Here is a 16,937-nt window from a genome sequence, read left to right as displayed (position 1 = left end):
TTCAAAAACAAACTATTTTTATATACATTGATGAACTTTTTCCAGATTTGTAAAATCAATTAACTCAATACATTTTTCGGGCAATGTATATATATATAAAATAATCAAACATTCTACAGCTCAGTTCTAAGCATGTTTGCTTTGAATTAAGAACCTTTGATTTCAGTGAGCTTAATAAGTGAACTTAAGAAAACAGTCTAATGCCTGAACCAACAAGTTGTACATTGCTAGGTAGTTATATGAGAAAGCACTTGCAAACTGACTGAAAAGCTCCATCCAGATCCCAAGGCTGTACATGCACAGCCCAGTCAGATTGTCAGTAATAGTGCCTATCACATGTTCAGGGGCAGGAGTTCTGGAGGCGGGATTTGAGAGCCTTTTGCTCCGCCCACCCCAAATAGGTGATTTGGTTCTAATGTTCCCAACTAATGAATAGGACTCTTCAGTCAGGGGCAAATGTATGTTCAGCCCACTGCTATGCTCATATATAGTTGGATGGGTGCCTAAGGCTGTAGTTCTAAGCTTATTTAATTTGATGGCAACACCTCTCTTGACTTTAATTGCTTTGGCTGGTTCCATTAACTTTCAGATTTATGTTCCTTTATCCCTATGACCTCATGCAGAGATTTAGGAGCTAATTGTGTTTGCTTTCTACACAAAAGGAAATTCCATGAATGCAATTTGTAAATAACTACATTTACTAGACATTAACCAATATGCAAGTTCAAATCTTATTTGTGTTTATCCTAACATCTTGTTCCTATGATCCAGTGAATATGTGAATGGCTTCCAAATATACATGCCTACTGAATCGGGAACCGTGCACACAAAAGGAAGGTGCACATGCCGTTCACAAAAATTAGACTTCTTTCATAGTTTCTTACTACTAGGCTCTGAGTTTGGGGCAATGTGATAAGTCACAGGTATACACTTAAATAGCCTAAAAGGAAGCATTCATTTTTCTAAGAATAAAGTGTTAAAGAAGTGAGGATACATTAGAAAATTTTCAGTAATGAATCTATAGCAGAATTCCAAAAGACAGAGATATTTTGATTGATTAAGTCCCATCAAGTCAGTGTCGACTCTTAGAGACCACATAGATAGATTCTCTCCAGGATTATCTGTCTTCAACTTGGCCTTTAAGGTCTCTCAGTGGTGCATTCATTGCTGTCATAATCCAGTCCATCTACCTTGCTGCTGGTTATCCTCTTCTTCTCCTTCCTTCAACTTTCCCCAGCATTATGGACTTCTCAAGGGAACTGGGTTTTTGCATAATGTGTCCGCAGTATGATAGTCTGAGCCTGATCATTTGTACCTCGAGTGAAAATTCTGGATTGATTTGTTCTATGATCCATTGGTTTGTTTTCTTGGCTGTCCATGGTGTCCTCAAAAGTCTTCTCCAGCACCAAAGCTCAAAAGCGTCAATACTTTTTCTGTCTTGCTTCTTCAAAGTCCAGCTTTCACATCCATAGAGTGTCACGGGGAAAACCATTGTCTGAATTATTCTAATCTTTGTAGTATAGACACGTCACAGCATCTAAATATCCTTTCCAAGGCCTTCATTGCAAGCCTACCAAGTGCTAGTCTGCAGCTTACTTCTTGACTGCTGGATCCTTTACTGTTGACAGTCGATCCTAAATAGCACAAGCTATCCACTACTTCAATGCCTTCATTATAAATTCTGAGGCTGGTTGCTGTACCCGTTGTCATTAATTTAGTCTCCTTTACATTTAGTCGTAGTCTCATTTCACCATGTCTGTTTCACCATGTTCCGTCTGGACTGTGGCTTCCTGTCCTGTGTATAGGTTTCTCATGAGGACAATGAGATGTTCTGGGATGCCCATTTTCCTAAGGATATTCCACAACTTGACATGGTCGAAGGCTTTTCTGTAGTCAATAAAGCACATATTTACTTGTTTTGTGTATTCTTTGGCTTTCTCAATTATCCAGTATGCATCAACAATGATGTCTCTTGTTCCTCGGCCTTTTCTGAAACCAGCGTGAACATCCAGAATTTCCTTTTCCACATAGGGCTCTAATCTACATTGGATGATCCTGAGCATTATTTTGCTAGCATGTGAAATTAAGGATATTGTGTGATGGTTTGCACAATCTGTTAAGTCTCCTTTCTTTGGTATGGGTATGTAGACTGACCTCTTCCAATTTGTTGAAAACCCATTTTAGGGGGAATTTAATACGAAGCTAAAAATTAAACATGGAATTGTGCAAATCATCTGTGGATGGCAATCCTGAAAAATTCTGTACTTGTGTTGGGCAGTTGTTACAAGGCTTAATTGGAAATGAAGACTCAGCAGAACTAACCCCACAATTGTTTTCAGTACCAAGGTTCAGTCTCAGAAAGCAGTGGCAAAGATGAGCATATCTAGTGTGTTTAGTCTCCACACATCTGGATTTTATTATTGAAGTATAGCTTTATAATTGCTTTTCATATTGACCTCAAGCTGGTGTACAGCTTGATTGAGAGAGAGAGAGAGATTAAGTGCCGTCAAGTCAGTGTTGACTCTTAGCGACCACATAGATTCTCTCCAGGATGATCTGTCTTCAACTTGGCCTGTAAGATCTCTCAGTAGTGCATTCATTGCTGTCGTAATCGAGTCCATCCACCTTGCTGCTGGTCATCCTCTTTTTCTCTTTCCTCCAACTTTTCCCAGCATTATGGACTTCTCAAAGGAGCTGGGTCTTCACATAATGTGTCCAAAGTGTGATAGTCTGAGCCTGGTCAGTTGTGCCTCGAGTGAAAATTCTGGATATATTTGTTCTATGATCCATTGGTTTGTTTTCCTGGCTGTCCATGGTATCCTCAAAAGTTTTCTCCAGCACCAAAGTTCAAAAGCGTCAATACTTTTTCTGTCTTGTACCCCTCTGGCCAGTCGGTTATGGCCCTGCCGCTCAGGTGAGTTCAAATCTGTCCACCATGTGCTGTTGTTTTGTCCTTATTATAATGATAGCCAGTGCAGTCTTATTTCTCCCTTGCTATCATGCTTTCCCAACTTGACTGCTGAATTTTACACCATACTCCTCCTTGCTGATAAGAGACCTTCTACCACCTACAAGGTTTCCAAATTTTGTACAGCTGCCATTAAGATCCGTCAGCTAACCTCTAGCCCTTCTTTTTAGATGTTGTTACATGAGGCTTCTGTGTTGGTATATTCTGTTTGATTTACTTCTTATCTGACTGTAGCTTCATCTGTTTGTATATATAACTGATCAGTGATCGTAATAAAGTTTTTCATTCATTCATTTATATCTTGCTTCTTCAAAGTCCAGCTTTCCCATCCATAATCAAGGGGAAAACCATTATCCAAACAATTCTAATCTTTGTAGGTATAGACACATCACGGCATCTAAATATACTTTTGAAGGCCTTCATTGCAACCCTACCAAGTGCTAGTCTGCGGCATATTTCTTGACTGCTGGATCCTTTACTGTTGATGATCGATCCTAAAAGGCAGAAGCTATCCACCACTTCAATGTCTTCATTGTCAATTCTGAGGCTGGTTGCTGTACCCATTGTCATTAGTTTAGTCTTCTTTACATTTAGTCGTAGCCCCTTTTTTTCACTGTGCTCCTTGACTATCATGACTATTGCTTGCAGATCATCCACATTCTCAGCTATCAGAGTGGTGTCATCAGCATAGTGCAGATTATTGATGTTTCTTCCTCCCACTTTAAAACCACGTTCGTCTTCCAATCCAACTTCTCTCAGTATATGTTCCTTATATAACTTGAATAAATAAGGAGAAAGCATACAGCCTTGTCTTACTCCTTTGCTGATCTGGAACCAGTCTGTTTCACCTTGTTCCGTCTGACTGTGGCTTCCTGTCCTGTGTATAAGTTTCGCATGAAAACAATGAGATGTTCTGGGGTGCCCATTTTCCTAAGGATATTCCACAACTTGACATGGTCAACGCAATTGAAGGCTTTTCTGCAGTCAATAAAACACATATGGGCTTCTTTTTGGTATTCTTTGGCTCTCTTAATTATCCAGCGTGCATCAGCGATAATGTCTCTTGCTCCTCGGCCTTTTCTGAAACCAGCTTTAACATCCAGCATTCCATTTTCCATGTAGGACTGTAATATGCGTTGGATGAGCATTATTTTGCTAGCATGTGAACTTAGGGATATTGTGTGATGGTTTGCACAATCTATTAAGTCTCTTTGTTATGGCTATCTAGACTGACCTCTTCCAATCTTTTGGCCACTGTGTTGTTCTCCAAATTTGCTGGCATAGTTGGGTTAGAGCCTTGGCTGATTCTTCTTCTGTTGCCTGCCATATTTGTGTAGCTATTCCATCAATTCCTGTAGCCTTCCGACTTGGTAATGACCTGAGTGCTGATCTAACTTCATCTTCCTGTACTAGAGGTTTTTGCCCGTAGGGAATATTTTCTAGAGTATCTTGGATGTTGACGTCCCTGCTGTACAGATTTTCAGTATATTTATTTATTATTTATTTGTTTGTTTGTTTGTTTGTTCGCTGTCTAGACCACCCTTACAGAATAGCTCAGGGAGGTTCAAAACAGTTAAAATCAGTCAATGATCGAAAACAGACTTTAAAATACAATAAAGCAGCTAAAAATAAAACAATTCAAAGCCTTATTTTTAAAAAACCCCGATACATTAAGAACCCTTTAAACAAACTTTAAAACCCTGGATGGCCAGCCCAAAGAAGTAGGTCTTTAGGGCTCTCCTAAATGCCAATAAAGAATTCAAATTACGGATTTCTGCAGGGAGTGCATTCCACAGTCTAGGAGTGGCTAAAGAGGTGGCCCACCTCTGAGTCACCACCAGACAAGCCGGTGGCAACTGGAGCCAGACTTCCTCAGATGATGTTAGCGTGCGGTGGGGATCGGACCAAAGAAGGCACTCTCTAAGGTAAACTGGTCCTAAGCCGTTCAGGGCTTGAAAGGTAATAACCAGCACTTTGTATTTTGCCCAGAAACATATCAGTAGCCAGTGCAGCTGTTTCAAAACAGGCATAATATGGTATCTACAAGTTGTCCCGGAGACCAGCCTGGCTGCCACATTTTGAACTAACTGAAGTTTCCGAACTACGTACAAAGGCAGCCCCACGTAGAGCACATTACAGTAGTCAAGCCTGGAGGTTACCAGCTGGCGCATCACTGTTCTGAAGTCATCCTCCTCAAGGAATGTACACAGCTGTCGAATCAGCCTAATCTGATAAAAAGCACGCCTCGCCACGGCCTCCATCTGAGATACCAGGGTGAGGTCTGGATCCAGGAGTAGGAACATAGGAAACTGCCATATACTGAGTCAGAACATTGGTCTATCTAGCTCAGTATTGTCTTCACAGACTGGCAGCGGCTTCTCCAAGGTTGCAGGCAGGAATCTCTCTCAGCCTTATCTTGGAGAAGCCAGGGAGGGAACTTGAAACCTTCTGCTCTTCCCAGAGCGGCTCCATCCCCTGAGAGGAATATCTTGCAGTGCTCACACATCAAGTCTCCCATTCATATGCAACCAGGGAAGATCCTGCTAAGCTATGGGGACAAGTCATGTTTGCTACCACAAGACCAGCTCTCCTCTCCCCAAGCTGTGTACCTGCTCCTTCCAGGAGAGTGTGACTCCATCCAGCACAGGGAGATCTAACTCATCCAGGTTCTGAGCCCCTACAATGACTACCTCCATCTTGCTTGGATTGCGCTTCAATTTTTTATCCCTCATCCAGCCCTTTACTACCTGTAGGCAGGCATTTAAGGAATGAACACCATTTCCTGATGAAGCAGATGAAAGAAAGAAGTAGATTTGGGTGTCATCAGCATACTGATAACACCCAGCACCAAATCTCCTGATGACCTCACCCAGCGGTTTCATGTAGATATTGAAAAGCATTGGTGACAGAATGGAGCCCTGAGGGACTCCATATAACAGCTCTCGTTTAGAAGAGCAACTGTCACCAAGCTCCACCATCTGGGATCTGCCCGAGAGATAGGAGCGGAACCACTGCAAAGCAGTGCCTCCTATCCCCAACTCCCCCAGGTGACCCAGAAGGATACCATGGTTGATGGTATTGAATGCCACCAAGAGAACCAACAGTCACACTCCCTCTGTTGATTCCCCCGGTATAGGTTATCCATCAGGCCGACCAAGGCTGACTCAACCTCATAGCCTACTCTAAGTCCAGTTTGAAATGGGTCTTAATAATCAGTTTCCTCCAGAATCACCTGGAGCTGATTGGCCACCACCCTGTCGATCACCTTGCCCAACCAAGGGAGATTAGAGATTGGCCTATAACTATCCATCGCTGAAGGAACCAGGGAAGGCTTCTTAAGAAAAGGTCTAATTATTGTCTACTTCAAGCATGGAGGCACCTTACCCTCACTCAGCGATGCATTTATGATATTCACCAGGCCTCCTCAAATGATCTCCCTGCTAGATTGAAGCAGCCAAGTCGGGCAAGGGTCCAGAGAACAAGTGGTGGTTGTTCCATCTCTGCTTGTTCTTCTCTGAATCAATCCTTTGGAATCCCTTAACATACCAATACGAGGTTGAAACCTCCTTCTGAGTTCAGATATCTTTTGGAAAACTTGCCTTGTTTTTCTGTGTTTATTTCCATCCTCAAGGCCTTTTCAGATTACATTGTAGTACTGCTCCTTGTCTCTTCTAACAGCTTTCTGAAATTCCCTATGAAGTTCCTTCCTGAGGTCTTTATATTTCTTGACTTTGGCTTCTCTCCTCTTCTTGGCAATATCCACTGTCTGTTCTGACATCTATTTTGCTTTCTTCTGTTTCTTGGTCTTCGGCAGTCTCTTTTCACTTTCGTCCTTAACAACTTCTTTGATTTCATTCCACAGTTCCTCCGGTTCCCTAATAATTAGGTTCAGAACTTCAAAGCAGTTCCTGATGTCCTCCTTGAAAATAGAGGGTACATTCTCAAGATCATATCATAGAAACTGGACAGCTTTGTTTTTCCGCTTTAGCTTGACTTGGAACTTGCACATGAGCAGTTCATTATTTTTATTACAATCAGCCCCTGGCCATGTCTTGGCTGTTATAACTGAGATCTTCCACATCCTTGCACCAATAATGTAATCAATTTTATTTCTATGTACTCCATTTGCTGATATCCATATGTATAGGTGCCACTTTGGTTATTTGAAGAATGTATTAGCAATGAAGAGGTCATTGGATTGGCAGAAACTAAGAAGTCATTTTCCTGCTTCATTTCTGTTTCCTAGGCCATACAGTCTGACTGTGTTTTCCTCCTTACCATTTCCAATTTTGGCATTCCACTCGCCAGCCACCACCAGCACATCTTGCTTCCATGTTCTGTCAATTTCAGACTGGACTTGAGCATAAAACCCATCAACTTCTTCTTCTGCATCAGTCGCTGGGGCATAGACTTGAAGAATTGTCATGTTAAACCATTGTCCACAAAATCTAATTGATATTAGTTGGTCACTGACCTACCTCATTGTTCCCAAGTACTGTCATTGTGATATTCTTCCTGACTATGAAAGCAACACCGTTCCTTCTTTGTTTTTTATGTCCTGAGTAGTAAATGGTATGATTTTCTAACTGAAAGTGTCCAATTCCAGTCCATTTTAATTCGCTGATGCCCAAAATATCAATCTGTAGTCAATTCATTTCATCTTTCACTGTGTAAGCTTTCCCATATTCATGCTTTACATTCCACGTTCCCATTGTGATTCCATCTTTGCAGTTTTGAATTGTCTTTTCCTGCATGGCAACATCAGCTGCTAGACGTCCAAAAGGCTTTAGTCTAACCACGTCATAAACATCATCGGTACTCTGAGAGATCCTCAGCACTTCCTCAGTAGCATGTTGAGTACTATCCGACTGAGGGGCCCATCATCTGGCACTACATCAACAACCATTCTGTCTTGTCTATCCATGTGGTTTTCTTGGTGGAGTGATTTACCATTGCCTTCTTCTGCACTGTATGAAATGCCTTTGAAACAGAGTCATAGACGTATATATAAATATGCCAGAGTCCCAATGGCTATCAGCTGGATTTTGGTGTCTTCTGCTCGTTCTGTACTTTTTGATAACCTACATTTAAGAGCACTTACACACAGTAATGTGTCTCCACATTAAATATGATCTTAGAAGCAAAAAGACAGCATAGAAAGCAGTATTCTTGGGGGAAAGGTATAACACAGTGCAGTGAATCTTGTACCTGAACCAGTGTTTGGACTGCATCTGGTGCACAGTCTGTGATTTTATATACACCATATGTCCAGGCATGGGATCAGGTTATGTACAGGCACCATGGCCAGTTAATCACCAGTGTGCTAAATAAACCAAATAAAAACTGCTTGCTGTCTTGATAGTGCATTGCCATCAGGTTTTCAAATTTATCGCAGCGTTAATGAGGGCTTGGGGCTTAATTTCAAAATGATGCCTGCTTCTGAGGACTCCCATGATCATACATCATACAAAAATCAGGAAATCATCTCATTCTGTCCCAGAGCTAGGAAAACGATACTTACTCCCTGAAAATATCTCATAACTTCAATAGCAAAACAGTACATGTGGCACAAGAGCAGCTTTTACACTGCAAAGCAATAAGGACTCTTTAAACCGGCATTTGTTAACCCTCATCACATGACTGTCACTGCTTTAAATATAGCATGGATTGGAGCTATCTGTGTGTGTGTGTGTGTGTGTGTGTGTGTGTGTGTTGGAAAATGATTCTCTACAGTCTTGCTGCTAACTTTTTTTTCCTCCCCTCTAGTCCACCCTTTTCAGAATGAAGGTCATACAATTATTGTTAAGCCATGCCCGTTTGTTTCTTAGTTACATTGGAATCCTCCATCTTGTAAGTTGCAGTATTTTAGCCTTGCTACCATCCTATGATTTAGATAAAACTAAGATATAGTTATTTTTCCCAGGCCAATTTTTCCTTTCTAGCTCTTTAGTTGCTTTGGTTCATACATGCATAAGGGACAGACCAGAGCCAAATACACAGAATTTCACATGCTCGTATCAAGCTATTTCAGTCTTAAGTATTCTACAAACTAAATGTGTGCTCATTTACTCTGTAAATAGTGATCACCCCCTTTTTGGACTCTCCATTGTCCCTTAGGTTTCCAAGATTATCTTTTCAACTATTAAAGCATCGTAGGTTTTTATTTGTTAAAATTAACACTAGTATCCTTACAACGCAATGCTATGCAAAGAGGCACCTTTTAACATGGTGATTCTCTTTATTTAGCAGGGGGAGAGTAACTGGCCCTATCCACCCCCAGCACAGCATCCCTCCAGTGACTGTTGCTGGTTTCTTTTTAGATTGTGAGCCCTTTGGGGACAGGGTTCCATCTTATTTATATATTATTTCTCTGTGTAAACCGCCCTGAGCCATTTTTGGAAGGGTGGTACAGAAATTGAATAAATAATAATAATGTTTATTCAGAAGGAAATCCTACTACATTTAGTGGAGCTTTCATCCTAGTAAACATGTTTAGGATTGCAGCCTTCATGTAGATGGGTCATACATAGGTTGCATAGAATGCACCCAGCACTGGCTATTACGGTGCTTCAGTGCATTTCAAAGCAGCACATCTAAAGGCCACTAAGGAAGTACTATTATGATCATATGTCACCTTGAGAGGGTTAGATACTCAGTTCATAGTCTGGCCTGGGGTAGGCAACCTTAGCTTTCCAGCTGTTGCTGAACTACAACTTCCAACATCCCCAGCTGCAATTTATTTATTGCTGCTGGGGATTATGGGAGTTGTAGTTCAACAACAGCTGGAAAGCCAAGGTTGCCTACCGCTGGTCTATCCTGTCCCAGAGACTGTTTCTGTATTCTGGGGCTTCCTAGAATACAGAAGCCAGGGGCTTACATGATGTAATGCTTTGCCTCACGGCTGCTGCGGACTTGTAAGCAGCCCCAATGCTGTTCAGAAGCAGCGGTTGAACAAGCTGAGGGGCTGCATTAGAGTTGCCATACCCTTCAGAATTTCGGGTTTCACCTGGATTTTAAGCATCTCACCCAGATTGCCTAACCCACCCAGATTTGCCCAGATTTCAGCTTTCTTTTAAAAAAAAAAAAAAAAAAAAAAGCTAAGCTCTAGCCCTTGTAGAAGCGGAGTTATGGAGCAAAACTTGCAGCCACTATTCTGATATCTATATTCAAGCCAATTTGCATAATATGCAAATTAGGCACCCAGATTTGGAAAGCCAGAATATGGCAGCCCTAGGCTGCATGACCCTCAGGAACATATTTCTACCAGTGGGAAAGGTTTTGTGGAGGGGTGGGGAGATGCAAAAATAGCTCTTCTCACCCCTGCATCTCGTCTGCTGGACAGGCCTTCAGTGCAGGGATGCTGAAGGCTCCTTGCTCACCAACAGCCCTCTTTCTGTTGTCATTGGGCTACAGAGAGTGTCAGCCAGGCCCTAAACTTAGAATACTTTCTGAAAACCTAGCATGATGGATACATGTAGAAGAACTGGCTTTCATTTAGGGCTTTATAGGCCATAACCCAGAAAATAATGCTGATCCAGTGCAGATGCTGGAGAGCTGGTGCAACATGCCTGTGCCCCAAACTGTGTCAGGAGAAAATCCGCAACTGTGGATGGTGCTGAACTGCCACCAAGGGCAGGCCCACAAAGAGCACATTACAATATAAGCTTCAGGATCATGGAGGACAATATGTAGGCCTAATTCTGAGATGAGAGACTGCGGGCAGAACTGATGACTCAATTCAAGACATGTCAGAAACAAATGTACAGGAATAGGAACCTGGAAGCATTCTGTTGTGTTAAGTGATACTGTGGGGGAGAGCTAAGGAGAAGTTGGCATCAATATAAGAAGACTAAATGGAACTAAATATGTACAGCCCCGTCAAATATTTAGGATCTCAGTGTCTGAAGAATTTCTTCACATGCACTCTTGACAGTGCAATTGAATGCAGGAAGGAAACAAACCACATTTGGTTTATGCCTGAATGTTCAACACCTTTCATATGCTTTTAAATCAGAAACGATTGCCTTTGAAGAAGTAGTTCAGCTTCCAGTAACTCACCGATATTAGTTGCAATCGGAAGCAAGTTAAGTATGCCTCTGTCCTACTGAAATCAATCACTGAAGTCCCATTGGCTTCTGTGGGACTGAAATGCACTTAACGTTCTCTGGATTGCATCCACTGTTATTATCCAACAGCCCCGGTGGTAGTTTTCCAGTGTCACACACAAGTGTAATGGAAATAATAACCCTGAAGAGGCTGGAGTGCCTGCTAGCTACCCAGACTATTGACACATCTGAAAGGTAGTGTCAAGTACTGCTTCAGGGTTTTTATAGATGAGGAGCAAACAGCAACATACCCAGCAGCATGCTGCGAGAACAAGTCATCAGGCTCCATTTGTATTTTTCTCTGCTGAAAAGTACTTTTTCTTGGCTCTTTCAAGCTGAATCATCAAATGTTGCTCTTGGCTGGTTATTACTTTGTGTTAATGTTTTCCCCAAGTCTCGGCCACTCTTTTCTTCTGTGCTTATACTTTATGATCATGCCAATAACACCAGTACCTAAACAGTCAGAGGATTTAATCCACTTGCTGCAAAAGCGGTTAGTGGGAGCCAAGTCCTTTGCATGCAGAAGCAATCAAGGACTTTCAATTCCAATTCCAATCAAGGAATTTGGAGCAGCTCAAAACCTCATGCCTAAGGCTACAGTTTGAGGGGACCTTGGGCCAGTTCAGTGGCTGACATGCAGGACAAGGGTGCAGCAAGACAGTGTCTAACAGAACTTCCCATCAAGCTACACTGATGCAGTTGGGAAGTGGCAATTTTTGATGCCCTCTTCCCCCCTAGGAAGCCCTCTGTGCCACCAAGAAATATGTCCCTGACGGCTGCAGGACCCTGAAGGACATATTTTGGGTGGCACAGAGGGTTTCTTGGGGAAGGGGAGGATGCCAGCAATTGCCACTTCCCCACTGAACTGGTGCAGTTCATTGGAGACTTCTGTTGGGCTGCTCTCTTGCAGCAGCCTTGCTCTGTATGTCAGCCAGTATTTATCAAACTAATTGACAAATCTCCCTAACCCATGTTTAGCCATCTCATTGGCAAGCAAGTGCACAGAATTGTTGCATACAGCTGTATATATGCAGCCTACTCTTGTATGCATAAGGACATGTGACTTTGCCATACGATTCATTACTGGCTTTAAAAGAACAGAGTATCTCAAATTCCTTCCTGAAACCTTCCTTAAAACAGCCTTCCTAAATACCCATCTATTATGGAGGCAGATAGGAAAAAGCTGCTGTGGCCAAAAATGTGTGCCTCTTATGCATCTCCATCGTTTGTTCAGCAGTTTGAGTACCTGTAGTGCCCCCCACCATGGGATGCCAAGGTGTGAAGAGTCACTGCTGTTCTTTCTCCTGCTCTCTCGTCTCTTGATTAAAAAGGAAGGGGACATGTGCTCCCTCAACCCATGCCCAGCAAGTGTTTACTTCCAACTTAGGTTAGAACAAACCAAGGTTGGTTGTACTTGCTTTTTCTCTCTCGTCTACATACTTGAAATAAACTGTGATCTGTCCCCAGAATTTGAAGTGAATTGCAGATGGGATGGGGTCATTGCTCAATGATACACAGAGTATCTGCTTTGCATACAGATGCCCCCAAGTGTCTCCAGGTAGGACTCCTGCCTATTGTCAATCAGTTTAGACAATAGTGAGCTACATTAGGGATGAGCCTGAACAGGCTCGGGCAGCTGCGAGCATGGTGGGGAGCAGTTCCCTCAAAAAGCAGGCAAGCAGGTCCTCACCTGCTCCTGTGCTGCCCCACCACTTTCCTGGGTGCGGCGCTCACTCTACAAAAGGCCGCATGCGACTGCAGCACTGCTCCCTGTGTGCGCATGTGTTTGGTCTTGATGACCATGTAAATGGCCACCACACATGGGCAACAGCCATATGCATGCCGATGCTGCACAGGCTGCAGGGAGCAGCGCTGCAGTTCTGCGTGGCCTTTTGTAAGTGAGCACAGTGCCCGGAAAAGCAGTGGGGCAGCGCAGGAGCAGGTAAGAACCTGCTTACTTGCTTTTTAAGGGAACCACTCCCAACCCCACTAAACCAGTTCAGCTGCAGGCACTGAGCCAGTTTGTGCACATCCCTAAGCTACATGGACCAATGGTCCGACTTGGTATAAGACAGCTTCCTAATGTCCTGCAAGCTAGTACTATGTGTAAGGGACAATGGCGGTGTGCTGAGGCAGTTAACCTTGACTACAAATAACTGTATATTTGTTAACCAAGCATGTCCCCATTTTCTTCACTGAGGTGTTGGAAGATACACTGTGAAATTGTTAGGCTTTGAAATAGTGACTACATGGCCCACTGAGCTTCATGGCCGAACTGGGATTTGGATCTGGTTGTCCTACATGCAGATTTTAACTATTGCAACACATTGGCCCACAACACCAATATGCAATAACAGAATCTCACAGAATTAGCACTGAAGAACACACACACACACACACACACACACACACACACACACACACACACACACACAGTTTTAAGAATCCTTTCTCAAAAGAAATCAGATTCTACCAGCAATTAGTGGTCCCTCCCCAGGTTGAGGCAGCTGTGGGAGGTCAGAAAACTTCCCCGCTTGCAACGCATTGCTCTCCCCTTCACCCCACACTCAGTATCTTCCCTGTGGACGGGAGGAGGGATTCTCAGAAGAGGGAGCCAATTATTTCATTGAGTTGATGAGGGGGGACAATTCAGCCATCACTAGTGCAGATGTATCCTTGTCTTGACCCAGCATCATCAGCTTCTCCCACTCCAGTCCCCCTGAATATTCCCCTGAATATTCCTTTTGCCCTTTGCACACAGCATCTATGCCACAGAGGTGTACTAGAAACACATTGCAATTAGTAATTGCATGGCTTTTCTCTGGTAAATGTCAAATTAACCAGAGACAGGTAAATCTTACAACTAATTCTGGTCAGTTGAAGTTTGGACAGGGAATAATTTGTAAAAAGCCAGCCAACAATTACTTTCAAACAAGAATAGTAGTTTGCTTTGTGCAGTCTTGCATTTAGCTAGGAATATAAGCACTTGTAATGACATTTCCCTTTGAAAACAATGGTTTGGCCAACACTCTCTCTCTTTTTTTAAATGTTGATGAGAGCTGAAAGAGTTTGGAGAAATCTAAAGCATACAGAATAAGTAAATTATATAAAGCCCAAAGAATATCCTCCACCTTTTCTCCTAAAAGAGACTTTTACACACAGCAAGTTTTATTGTGTGTTTACGGGGAGGCTTTACTGCGAACTCAAAATTGTCCCAAAAAACTGCTGCAAATAGTGGATTTTTTTAAAACTGATTGATTTAATCAGACTACACTCTAACATGCAGTGAAAACCCCAAATTGTGTGTCAACTGCTCCCTGATAACTCGCAGGGACTTTGGGGTATATCTAGCCGATATGTGAATGCACCCCTTCTGTTCCAGAGGAGATGAGAATTAAAGGGCTTCCAAAGCCCCATATGAAAAGCTTCCAGGTAAAATTATGTAAGAACCACAATATGATGGATTGAATAAAACACATGAATGCAGTACATGCTAATTAAATAAAGGCTTTGGAGTTAGAATATGTGTGTGTCCTATTTTAATGAATAGGACATTCATTAAACAAATATCCCCCCCCCCTTCTGAGGTTGTGTTGACTTTAGACAACCCACTCTCACCCCAGTCCATAACATAAGAATCTATCTATATATTGAAAAGCCTTAGGATGTATGTTGCATATCCCATGGTATGTGGCACATATCGCAAGAGTTGTCCAGAGGAGAGAGAAGGCACGAAGTAGGGCTGAGTGGCAAACGGATTGCAGCTGCTGAGGAGGGGGGGAGGGCCAAGGAGGAGGAGGCACTGCAGCAACAAGGAAGAAAGAAGAAGAGACACTGATCAGCAAGGACAGCTGGGGCAGAAGAGCGCACTGAGGGCTGTCTATGCAGGCCGGAAGGGAAGACCCGGCTTGGCCATTTTCCTCATGATGAGACTGGGCAGGGGGAAGAAGGCTGGCCATCGGTGTGCTCTCCATGCAAATTGGCCATCCTTTTCTCAAAGAGACTTGGCAGGGCGACATGACATAGGCCTGTGGTACAAGCTGACCTAGGTCGCTGTGATGCCAGTCTCCCTAAGGAGGGGAGGGGAGGCTGAGTGATGGAGGAGAGCAAGACAGAGTTGTGGGGGGAGAGTGAGCAAGAGAGTTGTGGGGGGAGAGCAAAAGAGAGTGAGAATGAGAGTTGGGAGAGCAAGATAGAGTTATGTGGGGAGAGTGAGAGTGAGTTGAGGGAAGAGAGTTGGTGGGAGCAAGAGAGAGAGTGTGTTGTGGGGGAAACAATGGAGAGACAGAGTTGTGGGGGTGAACAAGAGAGTTGTGGAGGAGAGAGAGTTGGGGAAGCAAGAGAGAAAGTTGTGGGGGAGCAAGCGAGTTGGGGAGAGAGCAAGAGAGAACGAGAGTTGAGGATAGAATGAGAGAGAATGAGATTTAGGGCGACAGCAAGAGAGAATGAGAGTTGGTAAGAGAATTGTGGGGGGAGCAAGAGAGAGTTGGGGGAGAGCAAGAGAGTTGTGTGTGGAGAACGAGAGCAAGTGTGAGTTGGGGAGAGCTTGAGTGAGTTGGCGGGAGAGAGTTGGTGGATCAAGGGAGAGAGAGTATGTGAAGCGAGGGAGAGAGAGTAGGTGGAGTGAGAGAGAGTGTGGGCGAGCAAGAGAGAGTTGGAGGTGAGAGAGTTGTGGGGGGAGCAAGAAAGAGAGTAGGTGGAGTGAGAGAGTTGTGGGTGGGAGAGAGAGTTGGGCGTGAGATGGAGCTGTGAGAGGAGTGCGAGAGAGAGAGTTGTGGGGGAGAGTGCGAGAGAGTTGTGGGGAAGAGCAAGAGAGAGAGAGTTGGGGGGAAGAGAGTTGGGTGTGTGTGGAAAGCAGGGCAGGGTGTTGGATTGCCCAGAGAGGGATGAGAAACGGAGAACTAGGGCACAGATGTTCTGCACAGGGCCAGCTAGTATAAATTAATTACTGCCCCTTTAAAGATAATAATCTTAACATGTTAGGACTCATATGTCTGAAATGAAACTGAACATATGCAAATGGTCATGGAATAGCAATTAGAAGGTGGATGAACCCGAAGGGCTGGGACAGACAGCCACCCTAGGAGATGCAAGCCCTGCTGCCGCCTGCCTCATTGGCCCCGCCTTCCTGTTCCAGGTGCTGTTGCTGTCCTACACTCAACACATCGGGTGCCTGTGCCTTTAATATCAGTGGCATCTCCCTCTGTTTCCTGCTTCCACTGCCTCGGAAGGAAGCATCAAAAGAAAGAGAGCCCCTGAAAGCCAGAGACTGAGAATGGTACCGCTGGCTTAAAGAAGCTGGCAGCAGCCAAGGACGGAGAGTTTGGTCTCTTCTAGCTGCCACTGGGAGCATTGCAGCCACCAGCTTTAAGTCAGTAGCACAGCAGCTCTCTCCACCTTTGGTTTCCAAATTGGTGCTTGGAGGGAAGGGGGCCAGTGGAAGTGAGAAACGGAGGGAGCTGCCGCTGCCTCTGGCTTAAAGGCACAGGTAGGAATTGGTACTGGAGAGCTGTGTTTCCTCTAAGGCAGGGCTGCTCAACTTTGCCCCCCAGTTGTTTTTGGACTACAACCCCCATAATCCCCAGCCACAGCAGTCAATAGCCAGGGATTATGGGAATTGTAGGCCAACATCTGCAGGAGGGCTGGAGTTGAGCAGTCCTGCTCTATGGCATGTGCACGCGCTCACAATTTTTTTGATGTCTACTTAGTTAATCTTAGATCTCTCTCAGGTTGAATCAGGAAGGCCCCACTCTGAATGTGGACACACTGCCTTGATACTGCCTCCCAGAATGGAACTCATTCTGCACACAGATGAAAAGAATGAGAGAGGACACTGCTGGAGAGCCCAATTTCTTGGCAGATGT

The sequence above is a fragment of the Hemicordylus capensis genome, chromosome 1 (assembly GCF_027244095.1).
Source record: "Hemicordylus capensis ecotype Gifberg chromosome 1, rHemCap1.1.pri, whole genome shotgun sequence".
Taxonomy (NCBI): domain Eukaryota; kingdom Metazoa; phylum Chordata; class Lepidosauria; order Squamata; family Cordylidae; genus Hemicordylus; species Hemicordylus capensis.
Note: the sequence above shows the minus strand (reverse complement) of the source record.